This window comes from Meleagris gallopavo, chromosome 1 (genome assembly GCF_000146605.3).
Source record: "Meleagris gallopavo isolate NT-WF06-2002-E0010 breed Aviagen turkey brand Nicholas breeding stock chromosome 1, Turkey_5.1, whole genome shotgun sequence".
NCBI classification, from domain to species: domain Eukaryota; kingdom Metazoa; phylum Chordata; class Aves; order Galliformes; family Phasianidae; genus Meleagris; species Meleagris gallopavo.
This window is the reverse complement of record NC_015011.2, coordinates 57989532-58007287: the sequence shown is the minus strand read 5'-3', so window position 1 is coordinate 58007287 and position 17756 is coordinate 57989532.

Sequence of the window (17756 nt, the reverse complement as noted above, 5' to 3'; positions counted from 1 at the left end):
TTTTGCCTCCTTTCTTTTGAAAGGGATAGCTAACAGTATATAATTATGAAGATGGCAAAGATGTGTCATAGTCATAAAGAACTGATGAATGTCTACTTGTACATCCAATAGGGATTTTAAAAAAGAGAAAACTAATAAGCTTTGTAGATATTTCAGAAGATAAAACTATTAAAAGGAAAAGTTAATTCTGTCTCTCAGCTGGTGTGACAGGTGTGATGAAGTGTGCTCACCATGAGTAAAAATAGAAAATGTATAAATACGTAAATGAATCAAGAGGCTCTTAAAACACATACCTTGCAGCATTTGCTTCCAGCAGTTTTAACACATTTGTCCATCAGTATGTGAATCAAAGAGATTAGCTTGAAATTATTTGCCTTGGAGAAAAGAAAGAAAAGAAAAGAAATTTGCAACAACTTCAAATTCTTGCTAGTGGGACACTGAGTAGGCTGAAATAAAATGCCAGACTTAATAATATTATTGCCATGTTGAAGTTTCTCCAGTTGTCTGCCACATTTCACTGCGTGCAAACAATAATGCTCTTATGATGAGAAAGGAAAAATAGTGTCTTATATGCCAGGAATACAAATGTTCAGAACTTGAGAAAATACGTGGTCAAGAGCTGCAAAAGAACATTCTTCCTTTAATGAAAGTTTTTCCACAATACCATTTAGGTTTTTAAGATGGCAAACAAATACTGCAAAAAAGGCACTTTTAATTTATCAGTTTTTCTAATCTGCAGTTACATGTCTTATGAAATGAGACTCATATCTCATGTTGGTAGGTACAATAAAACCATTAGAGATGTTCCTTTCCATGCCTTGGAAATAGCACATGTTTGAAGGCACAATATGATACCAAAAGAAAAGTGAAAACACCAAAACACTACTTCCTAAATCGTATTATCAAAAATTATTTCTCTAAAAATTAAAATAGACTTAAGACAGAAGTTCATTACAATAATATTAATAATCTTTTAATACTTAATTTTTTCATGCATTACTAATCTGGCAAGCTCAGTTCAGTTCAGCTGGCCTTTCATCACACTTCACATGCTCCACTTGGACTTCTACAGGATGTGAAGCATGGGATCTCTCATCTGTAGGGCACAGATAGTATGAGGAAATTGGAGGCAAAAATGAGAGACGCATATGGACTGTCACTACTCCCTACCCCTGCAGATCTGTAATAATGAGATAGCATTGGCTTTGTTAACCGTAAATTCTAAAACAAACAAACAAACAAAAACAACCAACCAATCAAAGAAGCACCAACAAGACCACCAATTAATATATAATGCTTTTATACATAAAAATATATATGCATATACGTAGACAGAAAATGTTATTCTCTGATATTTTATTCATTTGTTACACTGCAATAAATTGCCTCATGTCAGGAAAAACATCCCACAGTCTAATAAAAACAAAGACAAAGACATTTGGTCACAGAACTGAAGTGTTTGTCATCTGTGCTTGCCAACAGCAAATCCCACCCCAGCTAGAAGCAGACAAACAACCTTCTCTTCACTGTGCGCTGGCAGCTGCCAGAAATCAAAATTGGACAGATCACAAGAAGAAAAAAAATTAGGGAGTTCAAGATAAATTTGAGGTGTATCGCCATCGTACTACATATAGCTATCTATCATTCTCTGTTTTGCAGGAAAATATTATTTTTCTATCTTTTATGCTCTAATTTTCCCCTACCAATGCCTGTTATTGAAGTTTTAAGGTCAAATGTGACCATTAGTCGCTGCAGGATGAAGATTTTTTGCAATGATTAGGCCCTAATCCAGCTCCAATTAAAGTCAATGAAAAGACTCTAATAGCTGCATCAAATCAGGCACATTGCCAACGCTTCCAGACTTTGCAAAGGCCCTAAACAAAGGAGTTTATTGTAGAGTGAATCCCACATTCTCTAATCTACAACCAGTAAAGGGATCACCAGATATTTGCAGAGTGTTGCAACCTTTCTGACATGCACCTACTGTCAAAAGCAATGGTCAGGTTCATTGGAAAGCTACTGAAAACAGTATGAAAATAAGCATAAAAGAACATTTCAAACCTTTTTGGATATAAATTATGTTATCTGGAATCTTGGTAAGAAGTGCTTGGTAAGAAGCAGTGGGTTAGGCTGAAATACAGAATAGAATGGAGCAAAGATGATAGAGAATCTCAATAATACTTACAAAGTGTACAAGGTCAAAATTCCTCAGAATACAGTGAGAGGGGGAAATTTCCAGCCAGAAAAACTAACCATTGTCTAGATGATGAAAGAAAGACATGAGCAAGGATCTGCTCCTGTAAGGGCAGTGAGCGGCCAGGATTTTGGGAGAGGGTTTTCGGGATGATGCTGTTCATCCCATTGCCGCTATTGTCAGCATTCACTAGGAAGTGGAAGTTCCAGTGAAGATGATGCTATAGGATACTGATCTTGACAAATTTCCTGCCTGCTGTTACTCGTTGTGATTCTAGTTTGCCATTCCCAGTAATTGGATCTCTACAGGCTTGTTCTATGCAGAGCTCTGAGCGGAGCTGATGAGTCAGGGCACACCAAGCTCCTGCAGTGTCCCAGTGCATTTCATACTCATTGGTACATAACAATAAAGATACTAGTAAATCCTCAATGCCTCCAATAAAATCTAGAAAACTTTTCTTTTGTGCATCAAGGATTCTTCACCAAAAACTTCAGCTATAAGTACCTGCTTCACAAGGTTCCTTCACTCTGAATCACTGAGTCTGGTCAGCTTTTCAAGGATTTTTCAACATTGATGATGAATACCATATTTTCTTCAACTTTATTACCAGAAGCTTCTGAGAGACAACTGAAAAACAATTCCAAAGGATGCACTTAAATAAAATTATCTGTGTCTAGCTCCAGATCCTTGTAATCACTTTGCTTATCCTAAAGCTTGTATGATGGGAGAGCTCTTACCATTGTGGACCTCTAGGATTTTCAGAGACATGCCAATTTCCACCAAATTAGTTAATGATTTTACTTGATATAGGCTTCCTAGAAAAGTAAATTGGTGCCAAATGGTTGTTATTTGCTGATGTTAGCAAGACTTTGTGTTAAAATTATGAGAAAACAATCCACTATTTGTTTGTAGTAGAATTTTAAGGATGTGAGAGCTGAGAAGTCTAAATATGGTACTGACAAGAACATTTTTACAACTATTAACTTGAAGTCCCATAATCATTCAGGGTAAGTATATGTGACAACACCAACACAAAGCAAGGGTAATGATCTCAGACCTGGGAGAAACTGGATTCATTCCATGGTGAAATGGCTGTTCTGTGATTGTGGGGCCACATATTCTGCTGGGATAAAATGGCTAAACATCTAAGAAGTCTATTAAGCTTTATCAGCTTAAGCTATTGGAGAATGTGAAAATCAGAGATCTCTTAAGTTTTGATATTTTCAATTCTCATTAATATTTGAACATATGAAATCAAGAAAACACCATGCATATTTCAATATTATCTGTTCAGAAAATTTTGTCCCTTTTAGCAGCAATGACTCAAGATATTCAAGAAGAAAGACATTATGGTTTTTCAAACACAGAAATAATAAGAAAAAGAGAAAAAAATAATTATTTCTCTGCAGAGTTGTTGTGATGTAAAGGGTATCCCTGACCAGTCCCTTCCTACGGTGCTGTTAGTGATCTTGACTTTGTTACACTAGTAAGTGCAGACAGTCTTGGTGTGAACATGCTGCTCTGTAAGTGAAGAAATTTGAAGATTAATTCCTTGGTTTGTTGTCAACTCAAATGCTTATCTGGTTCACATAATCTGGCATCAGGCATGATGAAAAAGAAGAAAAGCCTGTTGAGTCTGTACAAAAGAGCAGGATAGGAGCCTGTTCTTGCTCAGTCATGACCTGACTGCTGTAACTTCACAATAAAACAAATAGCACCATCTACATCCTCACTCTAAGTATTAAAGTTCTTAAATAACTAGAGGTCCCCATCAGCTCTTCTGGTTACTAATGATTATTTGAGGTTATATTCAGGATTTTTACACAATAAATTGTTCCCAGTGCCTCTTATTCATTAAGAGACTGAAGAGATTAAATAGAAATGCAGTTTGAGGTTGTTGGGCTTTTTTTTTCTTCAGAAAAAACATTAAGTTTCTTTGTGAATCTCGATAATAAATTATTGCAGCACTTCAGTGTATTGTAAGCTATGCCAGCTGCACTACAGACAATGTTTAAAAGAGAAGGTGCTATATTAAGGCCACATCACAGTATTTGTTGTGAGTTTGCCAGGTCCAATTAAGCAAAACTCATCAAGGCTGGCAAGAATCAGCTTGTTTCATCTGCTCCTTGAAAGGCCTGATCTGTATTTTCTGTGAGCAAATTAATGGTTGGCCTGGCTTAGAATACTGATCACCACTTCAGGTAAACAGTGAAAGATAAAGAAAGCTGTAGAATCCAGGACTGCTTGTGAAGTGCCTGTTCCATGTACGTAGTATTGCAGCTAAAGTTCTATTTTTTTTTTTTATTTTTAATTTTGGACAGGCAAAATATGAAGAATTATCAAGCAATGAATATGTATTCATTTTGCACAGCATACAATGGGCACAGTATTTCTCTTTTTTTCTTATCTGGACTGAGTTACTGTTATCCTCCTGGAAAAGTAGCAAAATCACCATAAGGTCAGTTATGTAGCATAGATCATAGAAACATAGAATTGCTCAGGTTGGAAAAGACCTTTAAGATCACCAAATCCAACTACAACCTAACCAAACTACCCTAACTCTAACAACCCTCTGCTAAATCATGACCCTGAGCACCACATCCAAGTGGTTTCTGAACACATCCAGGGATGGTGACTCAACCACCTTCCTGTGGAGCCTACAAGTGCTTAACAACCATTTCTGTAAAGAAGTTTTTCCTGATATGCTGTCACCTGTAACCAGTGAGAGGGGACCAATACCACTCTCACTATAATCACCTTTCAGGTATTGCAAGAGAGCAGTAAGGTCTCCCCTCAGCCTCCTCACCCCCAGACTAAACAGCCTCAGCATATACCCAGTGCTTTTGTTGACTGTTGTAGGAGAACACTGTAAGACTTTTGGACACTCTTTCTACCTTTCATCTTGCTTCTGCAAGTATCGGATGTTACTAATATTCATCAGTCCTATAAACTGGAAACTGTAACTCCTTGGGTCTGACAGCCTGGAGATTCTGGTTTCTTCTGCCATTGCTTAAGCAGTGGGCCATCTAGGAATGCTTCACTCACCATACTGCAGTTAGTGAGAGCTTTCTTATCCTTTGAAAACAGATGGAAGTTTGTTGTCTCTTTCAAAGTGAGTTTTTTTTTCTTGAGCTGCTTGCTAGCCAGCTTGACTTCCAGTATTAGTGCTGTTCCAAAATAGAGATCACAGACAGTATGACATAAACAGCATTCCTGTAAATGAATTTGTCAGTGCCAAGAATTTACCAAGCTTTGTTATCTAAAAATCTAATTAAGTATTTCAGGAGAAAAAAAAAATTACAGCAGTGGTTTAGAATATGACAATTTTTTAATTTTAATTTTTATTTCTAAAAACAATCTCTGGAAGAAAGCAGTCTAATGGGAAAAAAAAAAAAGTTTTAATCTGCTTTGTCCTTTGAACTTCATTGAAGAAGATTTTTAGCTACCATTGATATATCTCGTATAAAGGGTGAGTTAAAATTCACTGTTAAGCTATCTGAATGGACACAGCAGAGAACAAAATATCATAAGTGAAATAAATTTCATGAATTTGATATTTTATTCTACTAGTGACTCAAAGAAGCAGCACAAGATCATTTTTAATCCCAGGCTGTGGTGTCCCTCCTGCTAAATTTATGATAGTAAACAAGAGAGCACCATCCACCATTAGCCCTTTTCAGCTGAGGACTTAATATTGGAATTGCTATTGAATAGGCATATTTAAAGTAATAAATGGTAAACAGCACAATAAATGTGCAGGCCTATTCTTCACTCCCATGTAAATTTGACAGGGGAGAATTCTTGTTTCTTGTTCCTCAGTAGTCTTGCTCCAATACAGTCACTGAGATCCTTGCGAAGAATCTTAATACAAACTCTGATGTGACCAAATTTTAGATGCTTGGAATTAGAGAATGCTTAACTAGACTGCTATGTATGACACACATCATTTGGATGCTATTTATAAAGACAAAGTGGACTTGCCAGGGGCAACATGGGACTTTCTGTCTCAAGAACATTAGTTTATTAATTTCCCATGGATTTTCAGCAGAGCTATACTCGTTATCAACTCAAGCGTTGCTATAGTTTCCGTCTTTCCTCCTTCTCTTTAACTTAATGCCCTTTCTCATCTATGAAAAGTTTATTTTTGCTTATATTTGGTTTTGTTTTGACCTCTAAGGTTACCAGCAAAAACAAGGAAGTGCTAACAGGCACCTCCATCACCTATCCAATGAGCCTATTTAATAAGTCATATAGTTAGTTTCTAGTGGCAAATTGTAATAATTGCATAATAATTGGTGGCAAATACTGAGCTAAATGCAAATATTTCATTTTATTAATACAGTCAACGATAATGGAGATAATTTAGTAAGGATCTGCTGTATGTCTGCCGAATAAATACTGCTTCCTCGAATGAACTGCTTAAGAAAAACAAAGCACCATTTCTTAAGGAGTGTGTCATATGTGAGATGGGAATCTCTTGCTCCCCCCAGTCAGGCAGTTAGTGGAGCACTGTTGGATACTGTTCTGAAAAAATACCTCTGAGTAATTACGTTAATTGTGGCTATAAATGTTGATTTGTTGTAAACAAAGACAATACATGTGTTGTTAGAGCATAAAATCTGTATGAAGAATGCACAGTAGCCATTACTTTCCCAATAGATTAATGCAGAACAAGTTATTCGTAGTGTTAATCTATTCTGAAGTATGTTGCTGTGTTCTGTGAATAAAGGAAACAAATGATAGTATGAAGGACAAATCCACTATTATACAGTCACTATATTATAAACTCCTCTATTCCTAGTTTCCAGGGTAGCAGAAGGATATCCTATCATCATTTGTATTTTGCTACAGAAGCGGAAGGAACAACATCTCATAATTTGAGTTGTTGCTCTTTCTGCTGACCCTGACCAGTTCTCAGTACTTTTTATTTCTTACTATAGACAGACACACTATTAGATGACTCTACCTACTTATTTTGAAGTCCGTGCATAATCTTTCTATTATATTCATCTAGCCAAATATGAAAATAGTTCAAACCAGTTAGAAAGTCATGAATGGGAAACTGGATTTTTACAATTACAGGTGTTCAGTTACTGATAATGTAACATGCCTTTATCACAATGGCATACCTGTTAAATGCAAAGGATTAATTTGTGTAAAATTTGAATTTTCAGTTTCAATGTAAACTCAATAAAACTCTCGAAGATGTGATATGCTCCCTATAGGCACTGCACTGAAAGTAAACTCAGGCAAGTCAGTTGCAGACTACTGTGCCCTGGAGGGAAAGGAAGGTGTATTTTGTGTATTATTGATTACTTATGCAGGTGCATAAATTTCTTCATAGCTTAATATAAGCAGGGTATATAAGCAGAGTATATGCTGTGTACACATACATAGAAGACTGCACATTTTTTCTGTGAAGAATTTGTCACGGAAGACAAAAAATAACAAAAGGCAAACAGCAAGAAGAGCATTTCTCTATTAATGTTTGGTGAGTGCTTGCACTTTTATTTATTTATCTATTTTTAAATAGAGCAATAGCGATCACCTCTTTTAGCATTAAAATAACAGTTTTGAGTATAAGAGTGTTTTGGGGTGCTGCTCAGAAGCCTTAAATTAGCATTGTAGTTATGGCAGGTTACTTTACAGTTCCAAAGTCATTAACAAAGCACTTGTTTGAAGAAGTATTTCATTTGAAATTTTATTATCCCTTGTAATGTCATTTCTATGGGACTCAAGTGCAGCATTTTTGTTATCAAACGGAATATTTCATGGCTAAAGGACTTAAATGTATATAACATAACAGTTTTTCATAAAAAGTCTTCTAAAATACTGTTATGATAATATTTTTCATGCTTGCAAAATCAATAAACAGTATTTATATTTAGAACTTTTAGCTGCCTTGTTAAAACAAATTACTGAGAGCAAATATACGGTCAGGTATTGTCAGATGATCATTTTATTATTTATTTTTACTTTATTGATATTCATTCTAAATTTGAAAGCTTTTAAATAAAGAAGAGTTGCCAGTTCTACATTTGTTAGCAAGGTTGAACGCAGTGCACAAGGTATTGTACAGCTGGGGCTTGAAGTAGAACACAGTAACTTCTGTAATGTCTTCCTGACCTTATCTTCCCATTTTGATCAACTTTCTGCTTCCTAGCTTATTTTTACTTTAAGTACTTAGTGCCTTCTTTACCCTTTCCCAAAATATTTTTTGAAATTAGTGAAGTTGGCTTTACTTTCTTTTAACAAGTACCACCTCAATTAATAAAGTTCCTGATTCATCCACTCTATCTCACCCTACAGGGAAGCTTATTCCATTTTCCAGAACAAGACTCTTTAAGTTCTACATGGTTTTTGCTGAGGGTAGATGAGGACAAAAAAACAAAACAACAACAACAACAACAAAAAAAAACACAAGGAAAACAAACAAACAAACAAACAAACAAAAGACAAATTCTGTTTTATCGTTCTAATTCTTTTTATCTAAGAAGATGGCAAGTTCTCTAACTTATGCCATGAGTTGTTTCATAAGTTCTCCCAAAACATCAGGAATTTTTTTTGGTTACTTTGTTTTCAGTTACTGAATTGTACGCTCCTGGCAATTAAAAATTAAACCCATTGTGGATCCATGCTCTTCAGTTGTCAACAATTACAGTAAAAATAAAGCAGTAGCACAGATGTTAATAATCTTTGTGCATGAAGGTCACAAGAGGAAGCTAAAATTTAACTTGTTCTATAATTATCACTACATATTGGAGATCACTTATTCCACAATACAAGCTGGTGAGAGAAGAGTGATTCTTGATAATGACTTAACCTCGGATATAAAAAAATCCAAGTCTGAAATGCGAGGAGTTCACTAGCTAAAGATATAATTATTGCCAAGTTAATGAGCGGGTATGATTGCACAGACATATGCTCCTCTTCCTCTTGCTTCTTCAGTTACAATTGGGCATCAGAAATCTTCCAATCTTTCAGTGACAGATGCTTCTAAAGCATTTAATCTGCTTAATATCTGCTCCTCTTTTTCCTGACCCTTCTAATGAATTCAGCCCAGAGGTTCTCCAATTGAAACAAGGACCTATGCTTTACAGAGCACCACTTGCAACCCAAGGGGCTTACAACCCACACAGATGAGAAAAGGGCAAAAGAGAGAGACAATTTCATCCTCATTCAACCGACAGAGAACTTTGGCCTGAAGCATCTGAGTCATTTCCCGAAGTCTCTGGCAAAGAAGATATTAAATCAGATTGCATACATCTCTCTTCAAAAAGTCTTAGTCATAATATTTTCTTGTTCAAGACTACTAAACAAGGAAAATAAGAAGTTTGTAAGGAAATTGCTTAATAACTCTTTCTCATCTATGTAAAGATTTTTTTGTTTGTTTGTTTTGACTTTACTTTTCTTCCTGAGTTTGCTTGCAAAAAATATTCAAATAAATCTACCAGCTAACAACAATACTCTAGTGGGAAATGGCAGCATTTCCAAATCTGCTATGATTCCTGCTCTTCTGGTTCCTCTCTGGATCATGAGACAGCACCCAAGAGAGGAAATTTGCCAAGGAGAAATCCAGGGACTGAGGATGAGGGCAGCTTTTCCAGTACATGACCCAGGCTTTGCCACTGGGCTTTCTTGAAGGCTATATAAAACCACTGCAGACATTATTGTTCTTTCTCTCTCATCTGGAAAGTACTTACTAAGAAATCTCAATGCTGAGTCAAAAGAACGTCTGTTAGTAGGCAGAGTAATGAATTGGCAGGAGTCAAAAGCTTAGGTAGTAGCAGTACAGAGAACTCTGAGGGCTGAGAAGAAAATATATGCATACTAATACATTTGCTCTGATCTGGTAATGATGGCTCTCAGACAGGCTACAGGTGTTTGAATACCTGGTAGTCACTGAAAAGTGACAGTAAGTATAAAGAAAATCACAAAGACACAGCTATATGGGTGACAGTAACTACGTAACTGGAAATTGTTTTCTTTTATGTATTTAAACTGAAATAACTTAAATAGGCCCTAGGTTTCTATCATCAGCAACACATCTCAGAACAATAATAGACAAAACACAAGAAAATACAATGCATGAAGTAGGAAAACCAGAGAAAACAGAGATCAAATTTAAACAAAAGTTTCTTGTTTGCTAAGCACTCCTCAGTGAAAGATGCCCTGCAGATCCAGCATGCATGTAGTAATGCATCAAGTTTTACACAGCAAGAATTGGTTCATAAGTTTTACATGTTGTGATTGTGTTGATTAAATGAGATTTTTTTTTTAATTATTTTTCAATATATATTTTTGTTAAGCTTAATCTTCAGGTAAAGAATTTTTTTTTTTTAATACCTAACAAGGTGGTAGTTATCCTCTCTGTCTACTGCTCTCTGCTCTGACAGTCCACGGACCCAAACTTGTGGTCTAATTGTGTATTATATGGGAGGTGTGCTCTGGGAAAAATGGAAAACTGTTCATTATCTGTATTGCTTAGAAAAAATGAGTATTAACTTATTACTTATCCTAAGTACTAAGGATAGGGGATTACAGAAAACTACTGATTTTTAATCTGACATTGATACATTACATTTTTTTATAAACTATGCAAGCACTGGAAACAACAAAAGGAAATCAGCAAGTAATTTAAGAAAAATAAAAAGGGATTGTAGGTTTTTCCATTTATTTTTTCTGTCCTTAGACTCTGAAGTACAACCTTGTCTGACCAATGTACATTAATTCACTTACATAAAGAAAATGGGAGACTAGTTTTTATATACATTTCAGCATATTTTGTGTCAAATTTTGAAGTAGGATTTTATATGAATACCTGAGAGCAAACTGTGTTCATCATCAATCAAATTCGAGGACTAACAGGATGCAGTATTATGTGGCAAAGTCCCACAGACCTGTAACTTGCCCACCACAAAAATATATCACTTGTGGGACAGCACATGGTTTAAAATCAAGATTCAAATAATTCTCCATAAGTGCTTTTTAGAAGATGTTGAATTGATAGATATTAACATAACCTTGAACATCAGCTATTCAGAATAGAAATGATTTGTGTCATAGGTGAAACTTGTGGATTTGTCTTTTTTATTTCATTGGCTGCCATTGTGCTGAAGTTTCTCCCATCTATAAAGAGCTTTAGGTCTCTGAAGCTGAACACGTATAGCAACAGATTAAAAAAAAACACAAAACAGAAACTATTGTCAATCTCCATACATATCAATTGCTAGAAAAGTTTTATGTTCCACTTTTGGTAATTAATGTGGATTTACACCTATAGAAGGGTAACTTTCCATTTCCTAATATAATACAGTAGAATTCTACTCATCTATTTAAATGTGTGTATTAGACTAAAGACTATATTTTGGTCTTTCTCATTCCAATGAGGTCAATGTAATTAATCTGATCTGCTGTTAAGTAAAATGAGGCATAATCCACCCTCACACCCTTACAACTCAACCTAAAATCAACACTTTAGTCAACAACAAACTTCTTTAAACTCTTGTATCTAAAAATTTCATACTTAATCTTCAGAAACTTTTTTAAGGAAACATATTTCCTTACTTTTCATATTCTTCATATGTAAAGACAGTAGTACATAAATTTTGGTAAACAATGTGTTTGTTGAGCAGAAATGTTGGATGATTTTGGGGATAGAATATGTGTTTATTTTGGTTGTGAGATTTCGCATCAGAGTAAAGTAAGTCTGAGGGTCTCACAAAATGCAAATTACTGACTTTTGAAATATCTTAGACTATATGAGAAGTGAATAGCTTATTTTAGCTCAATTTTTTGGTATGCATGTAAGCATTGCCAAGCACTTTCTTACAAATTTGAGAAAAAGCTATTTATCAACCCATCTTTTTTATTACAGTCACTTTAAAAAAAAAAATTGCATCACCCAATTTTAGGCATCCATTTCACTGATGCTTTGTTGCTTTGTCAGATATTTCTACCCAGAGTAATTTGTACAGAATAGCATAGCAGTACTATTTAGGATGTAATACATATAATACTTCTGCCCACACATCTGTGTTTGCAAATTTGCTTGCCAGCACTCTTCAATCCCAAATCAGTCCTAGTTACACCTATTAAATACCACAGAACATTTGTTCCACATAGTGGAACATTTGTTCTCGATATAGTGCTGTCTTATAGCTGTCTTTCTAAAGAGAATTTTAAATATGTATAATGTTTTCATCAGTGAAGTATGACTAGCAGCTTTACCAACAGTATCTATGATGTAAGATACATGTACATAGTGTTCCACATCATATCCATTTGCTTCTATAATTTTCTTGGTCTCTCAGAAATTTATCACTGTAAATCTAGCTCCATGAAAATATTAATTCCTATATTATCTCTGTTAAAATGTGTAAAGTATTTATGTATAATGATCATGGGGTAACAAGGAAAAATAAAATAGCTCTTATTCCTCAATATTATATTGACTTCATCCATGAAAGAATGAACAGATATACCCGCTCAAACTACGTTAAAGAGACACAAGTATGAAACAATGGCTTGAAATAGGACCTATGAAAATTTCTCTTGGCTTTAACAATCTATTAAAAAAACTACTCAACTTTCTGATAAAAAAAAAGCATGCCTGGCAACCATCAATTTTTCCCATGGTTTTAAGGACAGAAGTTCCTGTTAAGAGTGGCAGAACATATTCAAAAAATAATTTCTGTAAAATAAGTTCCCTCTTCTGGATACACTGCAGGCAGTGAAACTGCAGAAGAGCTACAGGGATCTGAGAGACTGCAGCACGTGCTTATGGGTTACAGCAAAGTGGCTATTGGATGTCAAACTGTTTTAATTTGGGGTTTGTTGATGGATATTTGTGCAAACGCAAATGATATCTGAGAACAATCTAAGTAAGATGTGTTATTTTTCCTCAGGGAAATCATCCAGCAATGTTCATTCCCATGCTGCCTAATTTAGAAGTCACCTGTACTTCTTTCTGCTGTTACAAGGGGACAGGCAGATCAGTCTTGATGTAAAACTGAATGATTGATATATTTAATTATAAATTTTAGGATAATGTCCCTGTCTGAAAGATCCCCATTTGGGACAGCAATTGCATCTAATACAGTGTAATGCATTGCAGGGTAGTACAAGAGAATCAATGCATACAAATATCCAGCAATATCCTTGCAAAACAGAGAGATTCTTGTATTAGATAAATGTGATACTCCATAAAAAATTAGAGAGGCAATAAATTTAGTAGGATACAATCTGACTGAGTCAGAAAGACACAGGGAAGAGAATCACAATATTTCTAAGACATCTGTTCAACATAAATGTGATTTACATCTGAAAAAATTGAGATAGCTTCTCTCAAGCAGAAATGATCCTTCTGATCACATGAATTATGGTCAGATAGGCAGAGACATAAAGGAAACAAAACACATTTCTCAACCAGTGAGTTCTTGATGACTAACCACTACAAAGAAGGCTTCAAGCTGATAAATATGTCACAGAAACACTGCAAAGATCATGATATCTCTCAACAAAGAATGGAGTAGTGGCAAATTTTTCAAGAAAACCAAATATGAATGAAAATCTGCTGGATCATAAACATAATTTGAACTCAAAAGGGATAATTCGTATAATTAATTCTGTTTTTCAATTAAAATTATTTTGGATGCCCCATGGATTTAGATCTCAGAGCGAAATGACAATTTGAACTACTGTTGATGAGCAAAGACCTGCAAGAACAAAGAGATGATGAGGTTAGAGATCATGCGTTTTATCTCCCTTTTGGGAGCTGGCAAAGTGGGAGAGGTAATCTGAGGTGAAAATGTCCAGCCTCCTTATGACTTAGAGGGAGTTACACGGCAGTGCATAGAGGAAGGAAGGCCAGATGAGTGACTGCATCCCTGGTTTTTTTTGTGACAGTATTTGCTGAGTGCTATGCTGCACAAAGAGTGCAGTTTCTCTCTATTTCATTCCCCTCTGCCTCCACATGGATATATTTGCAAGCAATTCCAAGGAGAGTTGTGGCAATGAATTTCTTTTGTTTACCTCCCCTGTTAAGAAGTGGAGAGAAATTACTCCTCCGCTGGTCTGACATATGACCTAAAATCTTCTGTGTGTTTTCAGTGTGACGTAGATTACCTTTAGCTTCTGAATTTAATCTCTAGATGAAATGCATTGCTTTGTGGTTTAGCCAAAGTGCTAGTCAGGCAACAAAAGGCTCCTCCTCACAGTTAGGATGCACTTCTGCCCCCTGGTCCAGGCCCCTGTGGGATCTTCAGTGAGATGTGGGATTCATGTGGAGGGACACCACTGCTGCGCTGAGACCTCACACATTTGCATGACCTTCCAGAAATCTAAATTTTCAGGGAATCCAATTAGAATTTCTACATGTTTTGTAATGAATTCTTTTTTTTTTTAATTTTATTTTTTATTTTTTTTTAATAATGAGCAGGATATGCAGCACAACTAGGTCCTTTGGCTTAAATGAGAATGGGATCATTTTTCTGAAACACAGTCCGTCTTCCTAAAACTGGGAACAAACATCCAGCAAATGAAAAGCTGAAAGCATATGTCACTGAAGATCTAATGGTTTAACTGCCTTTTTTTTGTGTCCAGAATGTTTCAATAAGTGGGTGGCAGAAATGATTATTTACTGTGACCATTCAAGTACATTTGCAAAGACATAAGATGAGCATTTATGTATGGTGTATTCAAGCTGATAGTCTGCTAACAAAGTCAGCACTCTTAAATTGTACCGTTCTGGTTTTCATTTTGTACAGCAAATGACTATTAAAAAAACCAAAGCACATTAAAATAAAATTATTTCCTCTTTATTTAATCATGTTTCCAATTGATAAAAGAGAAAATTTAAATTATGTCCCAATTTAACTAGGGGAATAAATCAAGGTAATCAATGAAACAGAGCACTTATGCAAAACAAAATAACCAGCAAAGCCACTAGTGAAACAAAAAATAATGAATGTAAGATTGCGTGGTTAAAACCTGTATCAGAAAATATGAATAATTAAACATCTGAGTACTTGGCTTTCAACATAATGCTCTTTAAATAGAACTTTTAAATATAATTTTCTAGGGTTTCCAAAGAGCTTACCGACCAAACCAAGAATTGTGAAATCTGAAGCAACATCAGTTCCTACATATTTTTCATGCACAGGAGTGGATCATTTAGCTACACAGAGCACATATCTGTCACTTCAGCTAAAAAAGCAAAAGCTCACAGAAAATTGGTATAATATGAGTTGCCCATCAGCTAAAATCTTATAGTCTACCAATGAATTTCATAGCTTTGTGCTAAAAGTAGAATAGTATTTAGGAGATATGGGTCAGTCTACTTTTGCCTCCAGTCTTTATTCAAGACTCACACCTCTAATTCTTGTCCCATTTTTAAAATCTCTTGTGCCATGTCATTCCTCTCTTATCCTTCACCAGCTTTTTACCCCCTCTGCACTGCAATAACAGAGTGCAGCTACTTCTCTGAGATGTGCATCTTCCTAACATGGGAGCTGTAAAAACAAAGGAGAGATTAACACTTTGTTTTTATTGACACATAGAAGTAATTTCAAAGGAGATTATTAAAGGACGTGGAAGCAATCTGCTCTGTATTAAAGAACTCTGTTCAGCACTTATGAGACTTCACCTGTAGTTCTGTGTCCCATTATGGGATGCCCAGTTCAGGAAAGGCACTAGCATACTGAAGCAAGTTCACTAAAAGGACCACAGGTTATTGGGAGGGACAGAATGTATAAGGAGAGTCTGAGAGCTGGGTTTGTTCAGCTCAAAAGAGAGACAGCACAGGGGAGATCTAGTTGCTGTCTACGTCTACCTTACAGGGGAATGTAGTAAAGTCAGGTCCAATGTTTTAGAGGTACGGTGGAAGGACAAAATAAATTACTCAAGCTGTGACATGGGAGATTCTGAACTACTGTAAGAAAAAGTTATATTATTGAACAAGGCCCAGAAGACTCTGGTGCTATTGTTTTTTCTCAGGCTATGTTTTTTTTTTTTTTTTTCCAAGTACCCTCAGGCAAGCCAGTTGAATATCTCTAACAACAGCAGGCTACTTTTGGCCGCTGTCTCTCCTGAGAGTCAGATGTTTCCTTCTCTGTCATGTGCCAGCACACGTTCAGTCCACATGATATAGAATGTGCCTTATGGAAAAACCTGCATTTTGGGGAGTGCCCTGTTGTAACCTCAGGCATTCATTCCCCTGCAGACTGATGTACACAGGGATGAATAAAGGCAGCAATGGGCTGTCTGAACAATACTTGCAGAAATATCCCTATCCCTAATCTTTCTGAGGAGAAACGCAAGAATGGAGAGGAGACGCATATGCATTGATCTCACTGTATGTTTCATAAATCTGATCTCACTGGGAATGAGAATGGGACCTCCGTTTACAGCTCTCTGTCAGATGACAGTGATCTGCTATTGACTCCACCTTGTTTCTCTGGGCAGACTGTCTACAACAGCTTACTGCTTCTCCCACCTAAGTCTGTGTTACAACTTGTTACAAATTTACTTTCCTCTTTGACAGAGGCTGTATTTTTGTTATCCTTGACCAGCAAGCCAAATTGTTTTTTCCCTATATTTTTTTTCTTTTTTTAAATTGAGATGTCTGTGTATGGAATTACAAGTATTTCTATGATCTTATGTTAATTTTTTGGTATGTAGCTTCACATGGGGTGGGGGTGTAGTAGCTATACTGGTACAGATACAGCTTCTTCTTGGTAATTTATGCTAATATACAGTACCTTTATAAATAGGGCATACATGTATATAACAAATATACTTCATTTTCTGTATAGGTTTCTGAATTGACATCATCATAGCCACAAAAATAATGCATACGAGTCTTCAGTTTGTAAGCTTTTTGGAAAAGATACACACTGAGTGATGTTTCACATGATTTTGTATGATTAAGGCATTTCAAAATTGTTTTAATGGAAATGATTATTAAAAGTGACATCAAATGTTATTTGTAAATCTATATTTGTACAAGATATGTGTATTAGAAACAAATTATGATTTACATAAGATTGAGTATGAAATTATTTATATGTGGGATAAATTCTTCTGATGAGGCACAGTGAACTTACATTAACTCAGGTTGTAGAGACATTTACAATAATCTGTGATCAAAAAAAATTTTAAGGATGATAATTTAATTGATCTTGCAGTATTTCTGAAGTATGTTATTCAGAAGAAACAAAGTATCTGCTGTTATCTTAAAAGTAGACAGATTCGAACAAACACTGCTTCTAAAACCTTCAATGTTCATAATTATGTTAGATACAATAGTTAAATCAGCATTTCTAACTGCATGTGTGGAAGTTTATTTGGCAACCAGGGAAAAAGTTTAGCCATCGATCAATTATTATTGATCATTAAATTTTCTTTCAAATGAAAATTCTGATTATGTTGAAATTTGTACCGTGCTGCAGATGTACCAAGAGTATATCATAGAATCATAGAATGGCCTGGTTCAAAAGGACCACAATGATCATCAAGTTTCAACCCCTCTGCCACAGGCAGGGGTGCCAACCAATAGACCAGG